The 7,640-nt window shown below is 43.1% G+C and overlaps 1 protein-coding gene across 1 annotated transcript in view; it reads left to right on the top strand.

The window, feature by feature from the left end:
* Nucleotides 1–7,640, top strand: part of AMFR (autocrine motility factor receptor) — a 49,854-nt gene that overhangs the window by 34,294 nt on the left and 7,920 nt on the right. The gene's annotated exons all lie outside the window — the stretch shown is intronic.

Raw genomic sequence — 7,640 nt, 5'->3', positions numbered from 1 at the left:
TCATAAAGGAAGCCCTTAGTGATGACGAGCTGTTAGGCTAGAGTGGCCGGCCAGTCTGGAGTAGGAGACGTGGGGGAAAAGAGGTCTCTAAAACTCACTTGTTTTCTCGTTCGTTTTAGGGTCTCGGATTGCAAGTTGGCTGCCCAGTTTTTCTGTGGAAGTGATGCACACCACCAACATTCTTGGCATTACCCAGGCCAGCAACTCTCAGCTTAATGCAATGGTAAGGACCACTGACTGCTTTAAGAAGATAGCTAGTAATTAGGAGGGGAAGGAGAACTGGAACGTGTGTGTAGTGTGTTTGACCTGTTTAGTCTTACTCTACTACAGCAGAATGGTAAGATTTTCAGGCGTTTTATGTATTCATTGGACCATTTAAATTCCTGTGTTTTAACAGTGGAAACTAGTTTCAAAATCGACTTTCCTTTTGCTTTTGAGCCAAAAATAGAACCTTTTCTGAGCACTGCTAAGTTCTCTGTTGTAACCTAGGCCTCCCTTGGGACTCTCCTTGATTTTAGCTGAAATTTTTTTTTTTTTTTTGAAGAGGTTTTCGCTATAGGGCGCATGTGCTCGCCAGACAGACAGAGAGAGACAGAGAGATAGAAAGCGAGAAATCACCCCCAGGGGGGATGGTCACGCCGCAATCCCTTCTCCTCCATTCTCCTCTTGGGATCTTGGGCACGCACGCACACGCGCCTGGCGTGAGTTTTAAGCCACCGCGTCCGGGACACGAACCACGGTCGACTACGTGGGAGTCCAGCGACATAGCCATTACTTAGCTGAAATATTTTTGGGGTATTTTTGACTGGAGTCAGTGACATGCATCTTATAAATAGTTGGAGGTTTACTAAAAGGTTTCCTTTCCTCCCCCAAATTAAAATAAATAAGAGCGTATGTATATTTATTTGTATATGTGCCTTGAAATATTAAGGCATGCAGTTGGCTCAAGGATATTGTTCAGATTCTTTAAGTTTCTTTTTTTTTTCCAAAGGTATGTGTTTCTATTTTATAGTCATGGAGAAACATGTTTCACCAATATTGAAATCTACTGTTCATGTTTTGTTAGGTCGATGGAAAAGTCATGATGTATTTTTCTATGCAAAAATGTGTCATGACATTTCCAACAACCCCATTATCTATGTAAGGGTCTTAAAATGTACACTGCCTCTGTCTTGCTTGGATCAGGGTCTCTGGCTGACTTGGATAAGTCTGGCCAGTGCTTGAGAAGGTCATTGGTTCATTTTTTCATTCCTTAGTCTTTATTTATTGAGTGAATGACATTTCCCTGCAGTAGGCATTGTGTTGAGCAAAGCCCCTACAGGGTCGGCATGGTTAGGCATGAGTCTCACTCTCAAGGAAGGTAAGTTTTAGCTGGGCGTGGTGGTATGTGCTTGTAATCCTAGCTGTGTGGGAGGCTGAGGCCAGCCTGAACAGCATGGCAATATCTTGTCTCTAAAAAGAAAAATTAAAATAAATAGGTACATAAATAAAGAGAGAAGGATAAATTCTAGTCGAGAAGTAGATTGTAACACAAACAAGACGATTGGTGAGTGTGATGAGTGCTCAAGAGCGAGGCAGGCAGTGTGGTAAGTGGGTGGGTAGAAGCTGTTTTAGAGGAGATAATACGACATGAAAGATGGGATGGAGGCAGAAGGAGGGAACAGGCAGTAGAAAAACAGTAGGTGCACAGGCCATGAGGGAAGGAAGTGCTGGAGACCAAGAGAGGTCTTTGAGGTCAGAACTTAGCAAGGAGGGACCAAGATTGTGCTGTACCTTGAGATGGCAGGCCTGGTAATGTAAGGTCCTACAGGCCACAGCAAAGCTCAGATTTTGTAATGAAAGTATTAGAAGGACATTCAAAGCTTTTTATTGCACATCCCACCAACCTACCCCGCCATTTGAGAATGATTTTGCTTCTAGGAGAATGAATTATAGAGTCAAAATTGGAAGCAGAGAGATCAGGAGGTGGCTGCAATATTCAGGAAAACTGAAGTGGTGGCTTAAATAGGGGAGCTGGTAATAAAGATGAAAAGATGATGAAGCAGATCTAAGATTCTTTGGCGAGACGAAATGGCTGGATTGATGGTGTGTTATGTGGATGTAGGGGTGGTAGGGTGAGGGATGTGGAGGAGTGAAAGGCGACAGGTGGGGTTTTTGTTAAGCTGCTGAGTCGGTGGCACCTGTACCAAGATGGGCAAGAGTAGGGAGGGGAGAACAGGCGTGAGGACTGGGGCTCAGCGTGGCATCTGGCTAGGGAAGTTTAGCGGTCCTGTAGGCAGTTCTGGAATTCAGTGAAGGGATCAAGCTGGAGCTGCACATCGGGAGTTTTAAGTGTCAAGGTGACATCTAAACAGGGAGCTGGCCTAGCTCCTCTAGGGAGAGGATGCAGGTTGCAAGGAGAAGGTTCAGGCTCAGCTCCGAGGTCCTGCCACCTTTCTGGGGTCTGACCAGGGCCAACAGTGGAGAAGGAAGGAGACTAGGGGAAAGGCAGCAGCGGCCTAGGGTGCAGGTTTCCTGAGGGAGGAGGAGGCACCCATGTGGGAATTCTCGTGAGATGGGGTCAGGGTTTGCTGTGAGTGGGGTGACTGAGTGGCTGGAGCAAAGCAGCGCTTCCATTGGCCTGAAGGGTTGAACGCTGGATTACGGTGGGTTGAAAAATGAATGGGAGCTGAAGGAACAGATGGTAACAGAAATAGGTGATAAATGGAGGCGCGCAGTAGAGGTGGCAACTTGATAGGGAAGTGGTATCCAGGTGAGTGTTTTGTTTAAGATTTTTGAGGGGCCAGCAGGTGGCATGGTGTTTAAGGCACTGGACTCCCACATGGCCAACCATAGTTTGAATTCTGGACCTGGCAGCTTTCCTTCTCACTCTCTTTCTCTCTCTGTTTCTCTCTGGTGAGTGTATGTGTCGTGTAGCAAATTAAAATAATAATAATAATAATGACAAATAAAATTAAATAAGTAAATTTTAAGAAAAGATTTTTGAAGGGGCCAGTAAGCAGTTTAGTCGTTAAGGCGCTAGACTCCCACATGGCTGACTACGGCTTGAAAATCACACCTGGCGCGTGATTGCCCAAAATCCCGAAAGGAGGATGGAGGAGAAGGGATTACAGTGGGGATGATTTCTCACTTAACCCTCTCACGGTCTTTGTCTTTCTTCGGGCAAGTACATACGACCTATGACAGAAACCTTTAAAAGAAAAGATTTTTGAATACATTTATTTACAACTTTTAAAGCCTAAAGAGGAGTAAACGGTGAAGTCGTGTTCCATCCTTTCCTCATGTGCCCAGCCCCTTCCAATAACAACTTGGGTTAGTTTCATCGGTGTTAACATTTTCCCAGAGTGTTTATAGGCACTTATAAACCAATGCTAGTATGTCTTTTCCATCAGGAATTTTTTTTCTGTAATATTTTATTGTGCTAAAAGACACATCACGTCATACTTACTCTCCTGATCTTTGTTAAGTACGCAGCTCAGTGGCGTGAATATGGCGCAGCGCTGCCATCCATCTGCAGGACTCTTTAATCTTGCAAAACTGAAAATCCATACCCATTAAACCACTATTTCTACCCCACCCCCCAGCCTCTGCAACCACCATTCTACTTCCTGTCGCTTGTGATTTTGATTACTCTAAGTGCCTCTTATAAGTGGAATAATACAGTATTTGTTCCCTTTGATTGAATAATTTCACTTAGCATAGTGACATCAAGGTTTATTCATGTTGTAATGTTTTTCAGAATTTCCTTTCTTTTTCAGGTTGAATAATATTCCACTTATGTCTGTGCCACATTTTATTTATTCAGTCATCTGTTGAGGGACTCCTGGGTTGCTTCCACACTTAACTGCTGTGAATAATGTGGGTACGAATGTGGGTGTACACATGTCTCTTTAAGACCCTGCTTTCAATTCTTTTGTGTCCCCACAGACCTTTTTTTCCTTTTTTTTTTGGAGAGGTTTTTGCTGTAGGGTGCGTGCGCTTGCCAGACAGACAGAGAGACATAGAGACAGAAAGTGAGAAATCACCCCCCAGGGGGGATGGTCATGCCGCAATCCCTTCTCCTCCATTCTCCTCTCGGGATCTTGGGCACGCACGCACACGCGCCCGGCATGAGTTTTAAGCCACCGGGTCTGGGATGCAAACCGCAGTCGACTACGTGGGAGTCCAGTGACATTGCCATTACACTAACTGCTGGTTCCCCCCACAGACCTTTTTTAAAGATGTTTTTGTCTTAGGTTCACAGCATATTTAAGAGGAAGGTGTAGAGATTTCCCACATACCCCTCACAAAAATGCAGAGCCCACTTCCCATTGTCACATCCTCCACCAGAGTGCCGCCACCTCCACAGCACTGCCTTTCCCACAGTGTCACACAGCTGGATCAAACAGCACGTAGTCTTTTTGGATGGCTTCTTTCACTTGGTACTTTGCATTTAAGGTTCCTCCATATCTTTTCATGAATTGATAGTTCATTTCTTTTTAGCACTGAATAATACTCCATTGTCTGAATGTACTTCGGTTTACTTATCCATTCACCTGCTTAACCAAGGCATCCAGGCTCCTTCCACATTTTGTTAGTTATGTATTTTTTTAAAGAATTATTTATTTATTATCATTTTTCAGTTTTGACCAGGGAGAGAAAGAGAGAAAGAGAGAGAGAGAGAGAGCGAGCGAGAGAGTGCACTCCAGCCACCAGGTCTGAGACTCAAACTGCAGTTGGCCACGTGGGAGGTCCAGCACTTTTAAGCATCAGCCACCTGCCGGTCCCCTGTCAGCTTATGTATTAAGTGACCATGAGGCTTTTGTGTAAATGGAAGTTTCCCCCTTCCTTCAGTAAATAAGAAAGAGTATGACTCCTAGATCAATGGTGAAAGTATGTTTTGGTTTGTTAGAAGTTGCCAAACTAGCTCTAAAAGTGGCCGTACCATCTTGCACTCTCATGAACAATGAATGAGAGTTCCTTTGCTCCTCTTCCTTATCAGTGTTTGGTGTCTGTGTTTCAGATTTTGGCTGTTCTTTTTTTTTTTTTTTTCTAACATTTCTTTATCTGTTTGTTGTGTCTTTCAAGCTGCCAGGTCTGGGACTTGACCCATGGTCAGACATGTGGGACTCCAGTGCCTTAACCACCACGCCACCTGCTGGTTCCAGATTTTGGCTGTTTTAGAACAGATAAAGGTGTGGTGTATCTCAGTCTAGTTTGCATTTGCTTAATGATGTATGATGTGGAAGCAACTTTTTATATGCTTATTTCACATCTATGTATCTTTGCTGGTGAGGTAGATGTCTGTGAAGGTCTTTTACCCATTTTTTTTTTCTTTTTAGAGAGGTTTTTGCTATAGGGCATGTGCTCGCTAGAGAGACAAAGAGACAGAGAGATAGAAAGCGAGAAGTCACCCCCCAGGGGGAATGGCCATGCTGCCATCCTTTCTCCTTCATTCTCCTCTAGGGATCCTGGGCATGCATGCACATGCGCCCGGCATGAGTTTGAAGCCACCAGATCTGGGGCTTGAACAGCAGTCGACTACATGGGGGTCCAGTGACATAACCATTACGCCATCTCTTTGACCCATTTTTTTAATAGGTTGTTTGCTTTCCTATTGTGTTCTAGGAGTTCTTTATCTCTTTGGGGTAACAGTCCTCTGTCAGTGTGTCTTCTGCAAATATTTTCTCCTGGTCTGTGGCTTGTCTTCTCTTTCTCTCAACATTGTCATTTGCAGAACTCTTCAATTTTAATGAAGTCTGACTTATCAATTATTTCTATCATGGATTGTGCCTTTGGTGTTTTATCTAAAATGTGTGGCCCTAGCCAACGTCATCTAGTTTGTCTCCTATGTTACCTTCCAAGAGTATTACGGTTTTGCATTTAACGTATAAATCTCTGATCCGTTTTGAGTTCATTTCTGTAAAGGGTCTGGGGCCTGTGTCTAAATTCATCTTTTGTTGTATGTGATTTTCCAGTTGTTTCAGCACTATTTGTGGAAAAGACTGTCTTCACTCTAGTGCGTTGGTTTTGCTCTTTTGTCAAAGATCAGTTGACTGTTCATGTCAGTCTATTTCTGGGCTCTTTATTCTATTCCCTTGATTTATAAGGGTACTTCAAAAAGTTTGCAGAAAAATAGAATCAAAATATGAGTATTTTGGTGCAAAATTTTTGAAATGCATGCATAGTTTGATAATAAGCATTTTTTCATGAACTTTTTGAAGACCTCTTGTATTTGAAAAGTTGTCAAGAGACCCTGTCAGAAATATCTTTTTCTCTCCTTCCACTTCTCCACTTGCTCACCCTTTCTTTTATATATAAAGAAAGAGAAGAAAGAAGGAAAGAACATCAGACCTTGTGGGCCTGTAACTCTCCTAAAATGAGAATGACATTCTTGGAGTTGATGTGTAGCTCTCAGGCAGCCCCTGACTGTTCTTGCCTGGTCTGTGATGGTTTAGAAGAAACTATTTTTAGTACTACTAATTTACTGGAACCATGCATTTTTTATTAAGATCCCGTATTTTTAACTTACTAGATTTTCAGAAAAAAAGCGTTGGTCTAGTAAAATGAGTCTTAGGCACTTTTTATATGGGAGCTGAAAAGGAAGCTATTTAAGAATAGAGAGAAATTTGATCTAATCATAGAGGTCTTTTATGGACTTCACCCGGTTAGTTTGAATTTGACCTGGGGGAATAATGGTCAGTACATGTGCACATCAACTAAAAAGGGGACCATAGAATGTAGATGCCCTGGGGCCTTCTGGGGCCTCTGGGCACTGCTTGTCTTGCCCACACCCACTGCCCACTCCTGACTGCCATAAGAGAGCTCTGTGTGGGTTTCACCTGATGTTTTCTTTCAAGGCCCTAATGTTGAGACATACTTTTCTCTTTTTCTGTGGTTTATAACAGTATATTCTGTAGGAGCTAATACAGCAATAGTAGACTTTATTGTGCCCTAAAGCAATTATTTTATTCTTCCTCTTCTTTTTTACTTTTAGTCATTAGGACTTTTCCAAATATAAAACCTTGAATGTAAGCATTTGTAAAATAACTATATGTGTAAGAGAAACAAAACTACCTGGAGCCGGGGCTACCTCCGTAGCATAGCAGTTAGGTGCGGTGCAGAGGAAGCCAGATCCCACATGGCTGTCCAGGGTTCAAGTCCTGGTCCTGTCTACTTGAAAATCATGCTTGGTACGTGTGTGGTCTTTGGGATGGAGAATCAGAGGAAAAAGAATTGTAGCATGATGGATCCCTGTGGGGAGGATTCTCTCTCCCTCTCCCTCCCACTCTTTCTCTTTTGCCTTTTTTTTTTTTTTTTTAAAGAGATTTTTGCTACAGGGCACATGTGTTAACTAGAGAGACAGCAGGAAATCACTTCCCAGGGCGGATAGGCATACTGCATTCCCTTTTCCCCCAATTGGCCTCTTGTGATTTTGGGCATGCGTGCACACACACCCAGTGTGAGTTTTAAGTTGCCAGATCTAGGACTCGAACTGCAGTCAGTCACGTGGGAATCCAGCACCTTAACCACTGTGCCACCTCTTGACTCCCCTTCTCTCACATTTTACAACTAGAATATTCTTGTTGAGCCTGTCTTGGGATCCAGCTGGATTTCTCTCCCTTTTTTTTTTTTTTTTTTTTTTTTTTTTTGTGTTTTTC

The sequence above is a fragment of the Tupaia chinensis genome, unplaced genomic scaffold, assembly GCF_000334495.1.
Source record: "Tupaia chinensis unplaced genomic scaffold, TupChi_1.0 Scaffold000235_1, whole genome shotgun sequence".
Classification (NCBI taxonomy): domain Eukaryota; kingdom Metazoa; phylum Chordata; class Mammalia; order Scandentia; family Tupaiidae; genus Tupaia; species Tupaia belangeri.
Note: the sequence above shows the minus strand (reverse complement) of the source record. Positions and strands in the feature narration are given on the sequence as shown.